Here is an 18,210-nt window from a genome sequence, read left to right as displayed (position 1 = left end):
TTCCTCTTATGACTGATGTTCTTATGAACAAGTTATTGACAGTATCTTCTTGTTTTAGTGCAAGTTCAAAGCCTACAGATGAAGCCTTGGCCCATCACAGCAATATGGGAACTGCTATTATAATTAGGACTTTTTATTCTCATCGTAGGCTGTTAGGCTGAGCGTCCACTTTTGTAATTCATGTTTATAATTCAATTATTTACCTAATGAACAAAAATGTAAAAGCAAGTAAAATGTAGAGTAGAAGTATTTGTGGTGTCTTATTTCAGTAAAAAGACTTCAAAGACAGCTTTATAAATTAAGGACAATATTATTTCTAAATATACAGCTTTTTATGGTCTCAAAAACATACATTCAAAACTAAATCAATTATAAGCAAATGTTGGAAATGCTATACATAATATTTTGGCCTAGTAAACATGCAAGACAATAGTCTGAATCAGGAATTCTTGCCCTGAGGCCATAATGCTTTCGTATGGTCACAGGGAGGTTAGAAAACAACATATCTGACTCTTTTCCCCTAAACTGTAATGGGCGATAGAAAGCCCAGCCAATGAAAAGGGCTACTCAGTGACCATCCACATTATCCTTTTCTTAAACATATGCCAAGCCAGACAGACAAAATTAAAAAGTGAAGTGTGATATGTACTGTGTTTCTTATTTCAGTCTTAACTCTGTCTTCTCATCATGAACGCATTGTTAAGTGGCGTAATTCATGCAGCTCAAAATCACCAAGCAGGTGTTTAAAAGACATCCGTAAGCAGTTCTGCTATAGTCTAATTAGTGCTCTAATACATATTACAGTGCAGACTCATCATTATTTCCTCTTCATTAGCTGCTGATATATAATGTATCTTAAAAAAATGTCTAACCCATTTTCTTTTTCTTAAATAAGAAAAAAAAAGAGTTTATTTTTGCCATTAACATAACAAAGGCAATAGGAATATGATTAATGCATGCCATCTAAACTATGCGCATTAAACATTAAAAACCATGCACCATCTCAGCCTTTTGTGCATCTGCAGATTATAAAGTACATCTGTCAATATTAACACTTGAACCAAATGAAATGTTTAGAAAGAAAATAACAGAAAAACAATACTTTTCTTCTAGCTGTTTTTTTTTTTTTTAACTTTCCTATTCTTTGGAAAGAAAGAGATCACCGAGCCCATCAGAATACATCCAAATTATTCAAGGCATGGTCTGATCTGGTCAGTAGAGAGCTACAGGACATATCTATCTTGTAGTCACTCCCGTGAGAGCATTCTGTGTTAGCTCTACACAGTTTTTAATTAGTTTTGGCTACCAACAGCACTCTCTCTGCCCAAGCATACAGCTGTAGCACAGAGAAATTACTAAAACACTACTGTTCCTCTCAGCTTTACAGATGGACTTTGCAACTGCAGTAAGCTCAACCCTGCTTTAGCCGAACTGCTCGCAGGCTCCCAGCCAGCTACCTCAATGCTTATGCATGTCTAAACCACAGTCACAACAATACAGAAACACCTTTAGAGGCTGGGCCTGCCAAATGGTGAGGCTTTTCCTTAGGAACACCTCTGTCTAAAAGACATACTTGATACTTCTCCCTACTGTGATAAATTGTGCTAATGTCAAGCTTGTGGTCCAAGTTTCCTTACATTTCGGAAGCTTAACAGCTACAAAAGAAGAGGAGATTCAAGTGCTCCCTTCCTAGAAATTTCGTGGTATCTGCCAAGGAAATCCATCCCAGAGACTTCTGTATTTACCTTGATTATCCCCACCCGGCTGGCAACCTGATCTGTGCAACTAAGCTTCTCTCTCAGTAGGAATTACAGTTGTGGCTATAGGTGAATCCAGTGGTACAAAACATGTGGCTGTTGATATCGAACACCCAGGATTACAGTCACTTATGCAGCCTGCCCACTCCTGTGTCAGCCTATCCCCTAGAGAGGCCATAGGATCATCTGAGAGATTGAGAGATACATCAAGGACCCAGGTCCTTTGCTCCAATGCCTGCACAGACTGGATACCAGCAGAGCAGCATGACGAGGTAACGAGGTCTTGCTAAAATAAGACATGGGTTTTTCCATCTCAAAATTCAATTCTCCATCAAACGCTGGAAATTAAGATGAACTCACCAGAGCAAGCGGCAGCTGAGGAAGGTATACTACATTTTTATGCTTATTTGGCCTTCCACAGGAGCCTTTAATTACTACACATGGCAAATCTTCAGGAACTTGCCAGCTATGCCTGATCCCCTAAACTCAACTTAAAGCTTCTGTGCAGTTCTGCTCTCCACCTTCTCTGACAGAGCAGTAACAGATGCTCCACAAACCAATCCCCTATAAAATGTAACACCAAGTGTATAATGAGGTTTTACTGCAACAACAACAGATTTTATTATTCCTCTAGAAATCTACAGAAATCTGGTCAATTTTTAGAAGAATTCAAGCTTTGGGGAGCAAAAACTCAAAGCTGATGCCAGCCATGAAATGATGCAAGCAGCAGAGACACCAAGCCAGGGGGCTGTGGCCTCTTGTTTGCTCTGTACTCAGTATCCATGCAGACACAAATTTAGACCTTGAATTAAAAGACAGTGGATGGTAGGTAAGGCTTAATGTGCCTTCACTTTAAAGACAGAGAATCAGCAGCAAATAGGTTAAACAATTTAGCACAGGTTGTTCAATAAATCAGTCGCAGAGCCTGGGCTGGAATCCAGAGATCTTGTCTCCTGCTATTGTCTTGATTTAACTTTGCTAGAGCCACCTTAATTATTTTGTTTTGTTGTTACAGGCAAAAACTTGAGCACAGGAAATAGTATAAAGTCCTGTGCAATGCTGAAAAGAAAGCTTGATGGGCTTTTTGTCTCCTCTGCAGTGAATACCCAGGACAAAGAGTAAAAGATTGAAAGCAGATGGGCCACTGAGTTTTCCTGAGTTGTTTTTACAGGTTTTGTTTCCTTATTTTTATCATCCGCCAAGAACACACTGAAGTTTCCCAAGGAAAAGGGTAATGGTGTCAAGAAAATTTAACATGTATTTGAGATTAATTCATTTCAACTCTAATAGCTTTATGTTGGGTCCTTTTTTTTAAAAAAAAAAAGAGTTTATATCTCAGCTTAAACAAACTATTGAACCACATAAAACTGGAGTGGTATGCTATACCTCAAGGCATATTAAAGTAACCATGAAGCACAGTAGTTTGATAATGTCTTAATGCACCATGGACATAGCATTTGATTTTATATATTGATCATTCTGTATACAATTACTTGAGAAAGTGCACATTTACAGTCAGTGCTGCTCCTTACTCTTGTTTTCTATAGTAAATAAAACTGACTGAAGCATAAGTGTGGGAAAGCAATCATGTCTCCTGACCTTAGAATTGATGTCCTTTCACTGTAATGAAGTTTGAAGGCTTTTTTAAATCATGTAGAAGCCAGTCCATTGGAGTTACGCTGACTGGTCGCTCGCCCATGATTTAAAATTAGTTTAAACAGACACTTAGAGAAACATGATTTGTAAATAATTATTTCAACTGAGATTAACATCCACCTTTGAAAAAGTCAGAGAAAGAGTGACTACTTGCTTAATTTAAGTTCCAGATGCTTCCATATTTGAAAAGTAAAAATTGCAACAATAAAGGTTTTCTTCCTGTTTTGTGTGATTAAGGGTTACAAATATTCATATCATATCCTAATTGTTGATTACTCAACAGATATAGTTAAATGTCTTTTATCAGTGAGACTTTTGAAGATGTTATTTTGACACGCCCGCTAGGACCAACACCTACCTAGCACATCAGGAACTAACTGTAAAACCAATTAATTCAACAGTTATTTCTGCAGCCTAAAGTGTAATTACCCATGAAATGTTGATGTTTTTCAGGATAGCAGCAATTCATCATTTATGCTTAACCTGGACTACTTTTTCCCTCTGTATATCCAAGCAGCAGACAGAAAATGGCAGAAGCACGTGAGCTGGTTCTCACCTGTTCTGGACCAGTTAAAACATTGTTTTAACACTTAGGAAGATGTGGTGGAGCACGGGCAGATCTTCAAACACAAACTGAAATGTTAACCAGATCCCTACCAGTAAAGACAATTGTCCCCTAGGTAACACCTTCTCTTTTTTTTTTCTCTACCATCTTTCTTCTACTTCTTGTCGCACCACCATGGGATGTGCCTGTAGATTTCAGAAGTTTCAGACTAATTTCTGTGAACATCTGCAGGGAGCCGTCTCCTACCTCGATGAACACATGCTTTCACAGCATCAGCTCCACAGCAGCAACTGCGCATTACCACCTGTCAGACTTCAAGGACAGGCAACAGGGCTGGGGTTTCAAAATCACTCCACATCCACTGCGCAGAGCTACGTCGAGAAGTTTGCTTCAGTTATGGATGCTGGTTATTAACAACAACTCTAAACGTAATTAGTTCATCTATCTCAGATTTACAGTAGCCTTTGTGTAAAAGCATATTACAGTTGAATAACTTTGATTTTTTTAGCTCTATGTAAAGCAGGCAACATCAGTATAATCCTCAGAATCTAATAACGATTTCATCAGTGTAAAATCATTATCCTTAGGCAAGAAGGAAACCAATTCAATTATGATGTTGGTTGAAAAATCGAGGGTGAAAAGTTGTAGTACATATTAAACTTGAGGCTGAGAAAGTTGTAGTACATATTAAAATGATTACTACAAAATTTGTGCATCCAGGCTAACAAATGCTAATATGTTCTTTTGTTACCTTCTAATTTATATGATTCATGTAAGCCTGCAGCAAGAGAAACTTGTTTTAAAATTCATCTACATTAAAAAATAGCAATGCAATGAATTGTAAAGTTATTAACATTCATGTCTGGTTGTGTTATTAAGCTGTACACATCAAATCTGGTAGTGCAAGTGCAGAAATGTCATAATGAAGTAGAACAACATTTAATCAGAAGAATTTCTAAAGGTCATCAGAGCATCATATAAATTCATCCATGCATGACAGCAATATGAAATAAATAACTGAAAGAACACAATAAGAATAAACTTCAATCTTTGAGCTGTTTCCAACAGTAGAAGAATTAGTCAAATCTCATGCTGAGAGAACAGCTAACAAAAAAACCTGAATTCTGTAGCTTTAATTAATGGAAGACTAATAAGACGCAAATAAGGAATTTTACACAAGGGAGCTAACGAGGTATGTACACTGATAGCTTCCTATGAACAGCTGATCTCATACATCTCCGTAAAACTTAAATGTTCAAGCTCAGTTTTCTAATCCTCATTAGCCAGATGAGCCCTAAATGATTCTGTTTAAATAACCAATGATTTGTTAATATTTTTGCACAGTATTACTGCTTTAGGACGTGTATTATAGCCCTGATATTTGGCAACTCCAAATACTGGAGCCATTTAAATATTTCATGTTAATGTAACGACAGCCACCACGTTCCTCACTGAGCACTGTGATGCTCCGGTACGGTCAGAGCAGATGCCGTGGTCACCCAGGGCCAGGATCTGGTACTCATAGTCATGTTCAGCAGTGCCTCATTCTGCACAAAACCTAATTGATATCTCTGGGATGCTTCTGAGAATACAGTTCAGTTCACAGGGATTAAAGGCACCAGAATCTGGCTTGGAAGATGCATTCACAAGGTCTGGGAAGGCAATACAGAGCAGTGGTACACAAGTGCAATGAGACAGGCTAAATAACTAATTCATTACAGACTGTTTCTGAAGCCCTGCATGTACCCATTGCTTTCACCTGATTGCTTATCTTGGACAGAAAAAGGAAGGGGGCCTTTGTTTCAAACCAGCACAGGAGCTGGTGGGGCACAGAGGACAGTGAGTCCTGTTTTCCTTCTCTGAATGACCACTTTCGGGCAGGATCAGGAACACTGCACTGGGGACTGAATCCTTTATTCTGTTTGAACAGGATCACTCTTATGTTTTAAAAATAAGTTTCAGGTTTTTTTTTTTTAATGGTAGTTCTTTGTCAGAAATCAAGCAAAATATATTCCCAGCACTGCAATAAGAGTATCTGTGCCGGTGAAGAGAAGAGAAAGCAGATAAAGTGCTTTACTGCTTCCATATATTTCAAGTGGCCAAACCTCTGAGCACAAAAAAGCCTGTAAAATGGATCTCTGGGCTTTCTTAGCCTAATCACAAATGAGAATTTCCTACAAAGCAACCACTTCTCTCCTACTGTAAATGCTCCAGGTGTCATGTGCATGCCCATATCTGTGTTGGCCTTCCCTCTGAAAGTAGTAGTGATATAGGACACTTAGGATTTGGCACCTTAAAGGACACAAAATATACTATATATTACTACAGTGACAAGCCAGCTGGATTATCTGTGTGATTTTGTGTATCACCAAGAGAAAGCGAGAACATGCTACTATATATTTCAAACTAATCTGAAGAATCCACCACTCTCCCTCCAGAGAAGTGCTTGCTCATTTCTCAGATTACAGAGAATTAGATTTTTCAGTCCAGCTCCCACCACTCTCTCCTCTCCATCCTCCTCCCTTGTGCCTATGCTGGTGCCCTCAGCATAGGGCAGTGGGGACCGACCCTCCAATCTCAGACTTAAATTCCCTTCAACAGAGCAATTCCTGTACTGTGTAATAATACAAAAATCTCACACACTGGGTTATAATACTAAAATTCTAATCTATACATCACCTATCTACTAAGGCAGGACATGACACATACAAAAATGATGTTACACTATAATTATCCTTTTCCTTATCTCATGTTTCCTCTGGCACCACCAATATTTTTTTATTCTTTCTAAAATACTAATAAATGACAGCAAAAACCAAGACAACTTCAGAGGCTGAGCAGAGTCTCATGCATAGTTTTCATATTTTTTTTTAATTCATTAGTGTCTGCACTAAATGAACAAATTTATTACCACAGTCAGGTTTCCTGAGCAATCATCCTAGCAGCATGTTTACTGAATCAGCAGGAAAATGAATAAACAAAATGAAGTCAGAAAAGAAAAAGCAGTATCTAAATGAAAGTTAGAGGAGCTGAAAAGGACCAGGAGATTATAATCTTAAATTAAAACAGCAGTGAGGGTAATATAAAAGATATTCTAATCACTACATCCAATTAAATGAAGTAAATCACTAAAGCATGTTAAGTGCCTTAACTATTATAATAATTAAGAATCAAACAGAAATCAAGCATCTTTGAAAGACTGATGATGCACATTAGTGAACAGGGAATGCTGTTTCCCATTCAAATGCAGAGGCACAGCAGAAAACACAGGAGATTTCCCCTGTTGAAAGCTAGCAAGGGATGAAGATGGGCATTCCACATGGAAATTCCCACTGGGAGATGAGGTGGCCTCTTCCCCACAGCGCGAAGAATGTCCTGCTCCAATAGGAGCCCCTTGCTCGCAAAATGAATGACAGCATACACCTCTACCCCGCTCCTGCACAGGGAAAGTAGCGCTGTGCTTCCTGCAAAGCCATGTCTCCTACAGAGAGCTCCCACAGATGTCTGCAACTTCTGCTCACTTCCCTCCTCCCCAAGGAGATACACAAACAGAAATCTGATGGGAAGTTCCATGAAAAACATTATACTTTAACTGCAATGCTGTAGGCATTGTCATCTAGTTCATCCCCCTGCAATTAACAGGGACATCTTCAACTCCATCAGGTTCCTCAGATCCCCATCCAACCTGTCCTTCAATGTTTCCAGGGATGGGGGAATATACCACCTCTCTGGACAACCAGTTCCAGTGTTTTGCCACCCTCATTGTATAAAATTTCTTCCTTAAATCTAGTTTGAATCTACCCTCTTTTAGTTAAAAACCATTACTTCTTGTCCTGTTGGCACATGTCCCTCCAATGTGGACTGAAACTCTTATGGCTTAGTGACCACATTACCAAACACTTCTGTAAGAATATGTATTATTCTCTGAACCTGCTCAGTACACATTTAACATCACTCCAGCACTGGAACATTCTGGCCCTAACACAGTGATAAATGACAAAACAGCCTTTTGGATAAGAATCTGTGATTCATGTACAACTCCTCCCTAAATTAAAGGCAGTCATCTTCCTATTTTAAATCAGTCTGAGACTGTGCATGGTTGATAGATATTTTAATTAGTAAAATTAGCAACCAAGAATTACAATGTAGATACAAGATTTATCTGCAAACGATAATTCCACAACTTTGCTGCAATAGCTGGAGCTAAGATTTCTGAATACAAAACATCGCTATCATGCCAGGTGGAAACAAGTGGTACATACACGGCTCTCACTAATGACTCCTCTGCTTCAAGAGAAGATTTGTTATGTGCTTTTTTAGAGTCAGAGCATCCCTGCTTACACAGGACCAATTTTTACTAAATTCTACATATCTGGCTTTTTCTTACCTTCAGAAAGCTAAGCTGAATATTGCAGGATAGTTGAAATTAGGCAAGCTCTAAAATTGGAGCAAAAAATGTGCTTTGTCTAGACAAAATGTACTCATATTTGGAAAGAATGACTAAAGACAGGATCAAGGGAGGGAAACTTGCTGGAGTCCTCTGCTTCACAAAGATGCCCTGAAGTGCAACAGGACATTTTCACAAGATGCAGTGAGCACTATGAAGGAGGGTTCATTTACACTGTGTTTTCTTCTGGTTTTGCTAATACTGTAGCTCTGACAATTATAAATATTCCTGATAGTTTATTTAGCCGCATTGCCCTTACAGTTCAGGAAGAGGAACAGTATCTGAAGGACTAAAACCATAACAGTTTTTTAAAGGCTTGTAAGTAATTCTTTTAAATAGTTCTCCTTCCATTTTCACTTGAAACATCACTTTTGCCCTGTAAATGAAAAACGCATGAAGAAAACAAAACTCAACAAAAGAAACAGTAAGTTTGTATTTTTTATCCTGTAAGAAAAATGCATTGAAGTGTTCAGTGTAGGATTTCATATGTTGCAATCTTACCTTACGAAAGTAATCTTTCCCATGCCACACTGCATGAAAAGAAAGAGAATACAACAGTAATATGTGCTTTTTTTCATTCCTACAACTTTTTTATTGCTGGCAAGTAAATACAATTACACATTGTGCACAACAATACATGCTAAAACTAAAAAATAACTGCACTACAGCTGAATCTATTTGAGAACTGTCAAGTCTCCATTCAGATAAAGATAAAGAAAAGAGAAAACTATTATGGAAGGACAGGCTCCCAGGCTGTTTTGGCAGCAGAAAAGAGCTCAGATAGGAATATGAGCAATCTGCAACCTGCAAAGGCCAATCCACCACTTATCCTGTACCGCAAGTTCTACTAACAGGCTGTAACACTCCCTACTCTGCAATTGTGTTTGCAATATTACTTTTAGGAAGCTCATTTTCACCATGTTCAGCTCATATTCACTTTTGTGTCTTGAACGGTACTAGTGTTAAAAATTTTTAAATATTACAGTAAGTACAGGCTTTTCATTGGCAAGACTGATCCTTGAATTATTCCTTTGCCACCTTCCCAGTGCATAACTCGCTCTGATCCCAGTGCTGATAGACCATAGAATCATAGAATAGTTAGAGTTAGAAGGGACCTTAAAGACCATCCAGTTCCAACCCCCCTGCCATGGGCAGGGACCTCCCACTAGATCAGATCACCCAATGCCCCATCCAACCTGGCCTTGCACACCTCCAGGGATGGGGCACCCACAGCTTCCCTGGGCACCACTACAGGTTGAAGATTCTCATCCCCTGCGCAAATACCAGATGAAATTCAAGAACACAGCCTTCCAAAAGTCAGCTGAGTACTAAAGCAATCTGATCTGAGCCACAAGAGAGGATGAACCCACAAACACAATATGAAAATCCAGTGCTAGAGCTTGCTTCAGACACATACACCATGGTGAAGGGGTTTAATAAGGCCTGCCAGCTAAATCCAGTGAGCACTAGACTCATTTCCCAGTGGAGATGGATGTATCACCACCTTATCAAACCACGCGCTGTTCTCAGCTGTAGCTTTCAGACCAGGCTCACACAAATATACAGTACCACTAAGGGGATTTGTAGCATTATGCTGCATTTAAAAATGCAAGTTAAAGACAAAAAGCAGCAGCAACAAAGCAACAACATTAATCCAAAAAGGCCCAGAAGAGGAATCCCTTTTATCCATAATCCAGCAGAACTTTCTCAATTCTAGCAGAAACTATTGTAAACTACATTGAAGAAAATCCCAGAGCCTCAGAGATAGCCTTGTCCTTCTGCATTCACGCCACACCACAACTGAATCTCCACTTTAACAGGAGGCTTCTTATTTTTAGGGTGGCTCTTGAGGAGCTCCCCAGATACGTGCAGCTCCCCCACTAGGCCAAAGTGATGTTTTGGTCCTCCCCACAAATGCTGCAGCAGGCAACTTCAACTTCCATGCTCCTGCAGGTGATATTTTGCCTCCCACGAGCTCCTTCTCACAACTCGCCTCTTCCATTATCTATAGCATGTAAGTCTTCAAATTCTCACCCTCAGAGATTTAACCAGCCTCCCAGGTCTTTCTAACAGTTTCTTACTCAAGAGCCTCCATTCATCTGTGGAAATATTTTACCTTTTACCATAAAAAGCTTAGGTTTTTCTGTGTTTGAACTTCAGCCTGCTTTATTTTATCTTATTATATATCTCAGTGTCTTTTACAGTTCCCGGTTGTATTATTAGGCATTTGAGCAAGTCTCTCCTAAGGAATGACCTTATCTATAGGTATTAAAGCTTGACAGCTTTCAGCTGTTCTTTTACTGCTGGATTTGTTCTTTGGGCTGGGGAAGGGGAAGGCCAGGTTCTATGGATAGCCAGTAAATATCTACCGAGATGTCCCTGCTCAGATTTAACCCTTTTCACAGGCTCTTTCTATAAAATGTTCGGTAATTGCTCTATCTTTTCTTTTCCCAAATTATCCCAACAAAGAAAAATTTTCACCTCTAGCAATATTTTGAAGGTTTGGTATTTTAGAAATGAGGGTTGCTTCCCCAGAAGCAGGACATGAGGATCTGATCAGAGCAGTGGTCTGCATGCATGATTACTCTCCCATGCCAGACGCACTGAATGACTGCTTCAAATGATGATGCCAACAATGCAGAAAGCAGGAACTGGCTCCCAAAGCTTGCTTTGGGGTTAACTAGATAAAATATTATTTTTCCTCTAGTTTTTTAGCTTTTCAAAAATATATCCTGATTAATGGAATTCTAGATGTTCTCATTATTTATTCTGCTTTTTAGGCACCATAAATTGTGATCCTGAATACTGCTTAGTGACAATAAGTTCTTTAGAGATCTTGTATACAGCACTGCTCTTCCCATTAAATTTCTAATAAAGTATTCCCATTTTTATATCTGAAATCCCAGAAATGGCACTAGAGAAGCCTAGCATTTTACTCTTAAATTTAACACAAATTATTTCACTCAGCATGAAAGCGTTTTAAAATTACTTCAGTGCAGATTGTGGTTCACTGTTGTATTTGGTGAGCTTAGCATGTCCATGGCAACTGATGAATATTACTGCTGCTATGGCTATAAATAACAAACCAATTTGGCAAAGTCTGAGATGTAAATATTAAATCCAGCACAAAGGCAATTTTCTGTTCCTTCTTTTCCTCTCTTCTGAATTAGGAACCTATACTTGCGTGTCAGCAGATAATTCCCAAATAGATCTGCAGGTGTCACAAAATTGCAGAAAGTAGCAATTTTGATTGGCATTGCTTTCAACAAGAATCACACATTTGAGGTCAGATGCAGGAGCAATGCTGTATAACACAAGGCTGGCTGTAGCAGCAACAGTCTCTTTGAACCACAAGTGCTCCCCAGTCCCAGCACTGAGATAGTACAGAAAGTACATCTTTTGAGGAACCATAAAAATTTGTGGCCATTTCTGGCTTCGTTCTCAGGAAGTTAATGGCAGAGTCTCACCTGCAGTAGCGTATGTGCGACTGGGTCACTATTTTGCATGTGTAAATTAGGCATGAGGGCACGCAAATGGAGCTGATGTCCTTTTCAACAGATGGCACCACTGACTGTGAGACCCTGTTTGGAAACATACCTCTTTGGAGGGAGTCCCAGAACCTACACATGTGATTAGAAGAATTGAGTGCAGTTACATTGGCTAGTGCATTTGGGAAGTCCTGTACTGTCAAATCTCTCTGCTCATCCTGGCTGCTTTCCCACTCCTGGTGAGGGAGAGGGGGACACCCCTGATAGCTGTCCCTGCAATGATGCTGGAGCGGAGCAGGGTAGAAGCACTCTGTACCTGGACTCTGGACAGCTGAGGATGTGAACAGTGGCCACAGTTCCTCCCTGCAAGCCTGATGAGAGCTCAGTAGGGTATGGGCAGAGAGAGGATGTGTCACATTCCCAGCAGGGCCCACTGAAACCAAGCTATGGCAGGGATGTTAATTGCTTTTGAACTGCCACTTCGTATGAAGAATCAGATGAGCTGTAGAAGTGTTTCTCCTCAGCTCTGTTCCTGGGTTCAGCCAGGAATGCTGCTAGCTGCCACTGCTGGCTATTGCATCCCTCAAGTAGTTAGTTGCCTCAACTGCAAAGGGGCAACTCTCCACGAAGGGGTGGTCAGGAGCAGCTTCCTAAATCATCTCATGGTTGCCATTCTGCCGTAGCTACCCACCAGGCTGGCTTGCCTCCCATCACTGAGACCTGGAAGCTCTAAAGAAAGGGCCTACAGACCTGACTACATTTAATGGGCATGGCAAGTGAGGAGTTGGGAAGCAAGCTGGAGCCTGGATCCAGGTCAGACACGAGCTATAACTCCAGCAAATGCAACATTCTCCTTCCTGACCCCATTTTCCCCATGCCCTACTCAGAACTCACCATTCCAAGAAAACATTGACAATTCAATGGGACACTGCAGCTTCCCACTTTGCTGCACTGAATCACTCCAGGGTCCACACTGACATGCCAGCTACTCTTTCTTTAAAAGAATGTTGACATATCCTTTGACACAGCATCAGAAAAATCAGTGTTGAAACCACTTGATTAAGAAGAAAAATAATAGAATCAGCGTAGACCTCCCTCCACCCAGGAATTAGCTTTTAGACGTATTAGCTAAATCTGACCTTGTTAGGCACAGTGGCCTGCACCGAGGTGTACTGCTCTTGACATTTCAGGATGTGGGTAAACAAGGTAAACATGAGTGTGGGAGAAGTAAATGGGAATGTTAGAGAATTGCTGCTCAGACACAGCGCTAAACCCTCCAGCGCTGAATGCTACAATTCTTTGTCATAAACACATCAATTACAGTGTTTATATCAAAGCTCTCAATAGATTATACTATTAATACAAAAATGACAGCTGTCGTGCAACACATACTGCAATGTCACTGTTTCCAAGCCTACAACAAAAATATAGTTTGATTCTGTAAAACTCAGGTTTGTGCTTAGGCAAAGAGTTGATTAAATTCAAGGAAACAACTCAGCTACATAAAGACCTCAGAATCAGTGCCAAGTCCATGCTTGTAATGCAATTTAAGTACATTATTCTCAAGCAACTTAGCTAATTCTTAACATAATAATAGCAACAAGTAATTAAATTGTAAATGTAAGCAACTATGGATTTTTGAGTGTAGATAATGTAACATTTACAATAGCAGAATCACTGTGAATTTCACTGGACTCCTCTGTAAGCTGTACTGTTTGAGTCACTTCCAGTGCAGGGATCAAACCCCTTTGACTTCAGCTGGCCTTAGAGGCAGACACTCAGAGCGAAGTGGGGCCCCTTACTCTCGAAAGTGAAGCCTTAGGAATGAATAAATTTAGACTTTTCTACCTGTAGGTGAAGATTGCTCTCAAGGAACACTCTTAGATGCTTGATATGCTGTCTGGAGGCCATGACCTCACAGAAATGCACTCCAGACCAACGCCAAGTACGTGATATTTAACCTCCTTGCCACGTGTTCAAGGGCTCATGCAACACACTCATGAAAGTCCTCTTTAAGCATGCTGGTGTTGGAGGGGTGGAGGGTGAGGCTTCAGGAGCCTTGAAAGGGGTTCCAGCAAGCAGCAGGAATTCAGAGAGCTAATGTTCTGCAATATCTTGTCAATCAGAAGTAAACATATTAAAGATGAGTGAAGGCAAAGAGAGGATCAGCCTTGCTGTCCAGCACCCACAAAGAGCAATCAGCTCATGCTGCAAGCACCTATAGAAACTCATGGCAGTCCTTTTTAGGCCTCCCTTGATGAATTTTTTATTAGAATAATTTATTCTCATCAAAAAAACTGCAGGTGGGAACCTATTTCACTGCCAAAAGTAGAAAAAAACCCATTTTTCAGTTTCTTCACCAAGATAAATGCTTGCAACAGCAGAGTATTCTGAGAAAAGAAAACCCTGAGCTGAGATTTCAGTCAGGAAAAGCTCCTGCAGGGCTGGCTGTAACCTACAAGTGCTGTGTGGGAGGTAAGGTAGAGCAGAACAATACGAGCAGTATTTTCATATTTCCTAATTCTCTTCTATCAAAAGCGGAAGACTGGAGGTGGCCTATAGCACAACCATGGGAAACACGAGATCTGTTCATTCATTCAATTACAATTAAATGTAATAAATCTAAAGAAAACTCACCCACCGCATACAGCTGTAGTTGGATCAAGGTGAGGATGTGCTTTCTACCAAGGTTTAAATCCTCTTGCAAATTCTGCTGCACTTAACTAAGCTGCAACCCTTAAGGCCCCCTCTGAATCTTGCCATGGGCCATTTTAAATGTGCAAACAGATGTGGAATAAGTCTTTCCACAGTGGAAACTCCTCTCAAGAGCCTAACCACCTTCCAAAGAGCTTTGCATTTTGTTTATTGAGGTTTATTGTCCTGCTTCCCAAGTGCCTAGTTTTAATATCTCTGCTGCTTCCTCTACTGTTGCTAATTTTACCAGTTTGGGCTATTTTAATCTTCTTTCTGCCAGCAACTACCTTTGAATTCTCTATTAATGCCAAAATGTTCACATCACAACCTCATGGAGTTCCCAAATCAGTAGTTTTTGAAATCTTTTCCATTTTGCCGTGTACATTCTGCTGGTTTCAACCTTCCTCCTCATCCCACCAGGACCCATTCCTATCTGTTGGGGTCTAGGGTGCAATGAGTACTTCACTGATTTATTTTGCAAGCTTTCTTTTATGTCTAAGTTTCTAAGAGTGCAAGAAAGTCTTCCAGAGAAAAGAGGCTTTACTGCTACAGACACTGAGGCAAATCAGTTATCTCTGTCCTTATCTGTAGTCTTATCTGCAAGAAAATACCAGCCCAATATATCAACACACTGCTGCCAGTTCTCATTGTCTAGATTAAACATTCACATTCTTCCATAAATTGCCACATTTCAAATATTTTCTTGCCAATTGTGGAAATGGAAAGTTCCCATTGCTCAAAAAAATTATCCGTACAGTATTAGAGGGAATCATTACTTTGTCAACTGAACCAAAAAGAAGTGCAAGAAAATGATTGCCACTGTCAGGAGTTCCTGCAGCAGAGACCTCATCCCCCAAAGGCCAAACTCAAATCATCGCCATTAGTTTTGAATTGGTTTTCTCCTCCAAATTACAGGGATAAGGCTAGAAAATGACCCACAAAGGCAAGAGGTGACTGAGTGGGAGCTAAAACTACAGCTGACAGCCAGCGGATTTGACCCTGCCATGCGGTATTTTGGTGTCCCAGCCTCAGTCCCATGAGCACACGTTGCCCCATCATCCCTTGGCTCCCCTGTACAGGCAGCCCCACCCCTGCCCTCCAAATGAGCAGCAGCAGGAGGCAACCAGGCTCTCTGCAGGGCTGCAAACTTGCCATTTCTTGCATTTGGGTCCAGAATAGATCTGTGCGTGTCTAGTGGAGAAGCACTAACCACCACCCTGGCTTTGTTAGGAGGGGAACATGACAGGAAAGGAGGACCTGGGAGCAGGCACAGCTGTCACTGACTGCCATGGCTGCAAATACCATAACCCTTCAGATGTGCAAATCCTGGAGCCAGGTGTGAACTCAGTAACCCAGTGCTCAAGCAATTAGTTGTTTTGATGTAAATGTGTGCTAACCATAGATGCTGCTACGTCCAGTTATTGGAGTTCATTTCTCTTTGCACGATATTTACATAACTCTATAGGCCTATTAAGCACTTGCACCCAATTAAAAAGCTGAATCATTCGCTGACCAAGCTGCTCCGCTTGTGAGCTGGCAGAGCACTGGGACTGTTATTGTTTGCCACAAAAATTCTGCTTTCCCGTACAGCTGGGGAAGGAGCAGATAGCACCTCTCCCAGCGCAACACACACAGTTTTGCATTTCTAAAAGTACAACAGTTTTTTCTGATCTCTGTGCTGTCAATACTGAAATTGTTTTACACCCCATAAATTCCATAACGTGCCAAAGTAAAGATCTACAAACCATCATCATTTAGGATGATATCCATTTAATTTCATCCAATAAAGCTGCTAGCACTTACTACAGTGCCTCTCCTAGAAAACAACTCGGTGTCATCTAAACAGCAGGTCTCCTGCCTGCAGCTTTCATACAGCACAGAGCTGGAGGGAGATGGGGCCAAATTTGACCACAGGAAAACACAAACTCTGTCAAGGCAGTAGAGCCACAGCTGCTCACGCTGAGCCCGAACCAGCACAGGCAGTCCTGGATCCGTGCAGCTCCGGACAGGCTGCCCTGTGGAATAAAGCAAAGTCAGAAAGGTCTGAGGCAAAAATGTCCAAGCCAGACTTTTTTTTCTGTCAGAGTGAATTAACATGCTGACAGCTCACAGTGTCTTCTTAGCTCAGGCTGTCAACCTGCTTGCTACCTTGTCTGAAACAGATAGAAAAACTTGGGTACAAGGTGGTATTTGAACCTTTCATCTTTAAAATCTGAAATGCGGTCCTGGTTTCCGATTCCCCTAGATGCCTTGTTATCATTTCTGGCTGCTGTCCTCACAATCTGTGGGTCTCCACATGGTGAGGACGTCAGGTTTCTGTTCCAGCCAATGATGTGGAGGCTGCAAAACCCATGCCCTGTGCCAGGACATGGCAGCAGAGACTTGAGCTGCAGAAAAGCCAGATAGGCACAATTCAGCTCTGTGGACTCAATGTACCCTAAAATCTTCCCATATCCAGGACCTATATAGGTGACAGATCCTCTTTCCAGATCTTGTCCAGGCCCCAGGCTCACCATATCAACAACAGAGCAGGAAGGAGGTAGGACCACAGGACATGCAAGCACGCTTCAGCACTACTGGTGTAGGCATCAGAAGGAGTGATGAGCTGAGCTGTGTGGGCTACCAGGCCAATAACAAACACTGTTATCTATAACTATACCTGTTATCTGGTGGGGAGGGACGGGGAGAAGGTGCCTGGACTCTTATGTATAAACGCATAATCAAATAAAGCACAAAATCCATGCCATGTGTCCTCATGTCTGCCGTCACCTGAGCTAGCTTGTGATAGGAATGGTTCGAAAAAATTTGATAGGAATGGTTAGACTTGATGATCCGGTGGGTCTCTTCCAACCTGGTTATTCTATGATTCTATGACTCTGTACCAGCACATCTCCAACGGGGAACACTGGTACAGATCTTGCTTTGGTGCAGGAAGACACAAACCAGCACCCAGTTCACTGAGGGGAAGATATTTGTATGACCTAGCCTAGAGCATCAAAAAACAAAATAGTGCTAAAGGTTCATCTAATAGACTCTATTAAGCAGGGGTGCAGGTGTGTATTTCCCCCACCCCATCCAGGGCACTGCTGCCTTGCCTTCGTCCTTCTCCAGAGTAGCCACTTTATGTAGCTTCCCTTGGGCGAACCCCTCCTTCCAGCACTCTTTTACACCTTTCCAGCCTAACTTGCAGTCAAATTTATTTCCATAAATTCAGTGAACTGTAGATTACTTTACAGGAAAACGTTTCCTTTGCTAGCTAATGTCTCCCATGTGTTTGAGTATTTAAAGCCACTTTCAAGCCTGCTTTGCTATCTCTCCTTAGCATGCGCAGCGAAGTCCCCGCAGAGGGGTTTTGGTGTGGAAGAGTCTAGCATGGAAAGAAGCTAAACAGAGAAATACTGTCACTGAAGATGATAAAAAAAAAAAAAAAAAAAGAGAGAAAAGCTGACAAGAAGAAAAACTAACACTGGACAAATGCCAGCCCTGTACAGTCAATCTTCGGGTTGGCAGCAGAAATGACATTAAGTGCAAAAGGAAGAGGGTCTCTAATGACAAATGTATGCACGGGCTTAACACAGGGTTGATTAAAAAATAAACAACAAT

The sequence above is a fragment of the Phaenicophaeus curvirostris genome, chromosome 11, assembly GCF_032191515.1.
Source record: "Phaenicophaeus curvirostris isolate KB17595 chromosome 11, BPBGC_Pcur_1.0, whole genome shotgun sequence".
In the NCBI taxonomy this organism is placed as follows: domain Eukaryota; kingdom Metazoa; phylum Chordata; class Aves; order Cuculiformes; family Cuculidae; genus Phaenicophaeus; species Phaenicophaeus curvirostris.
Note: the sequence above shows the minus strand (reverse complement) of the source record.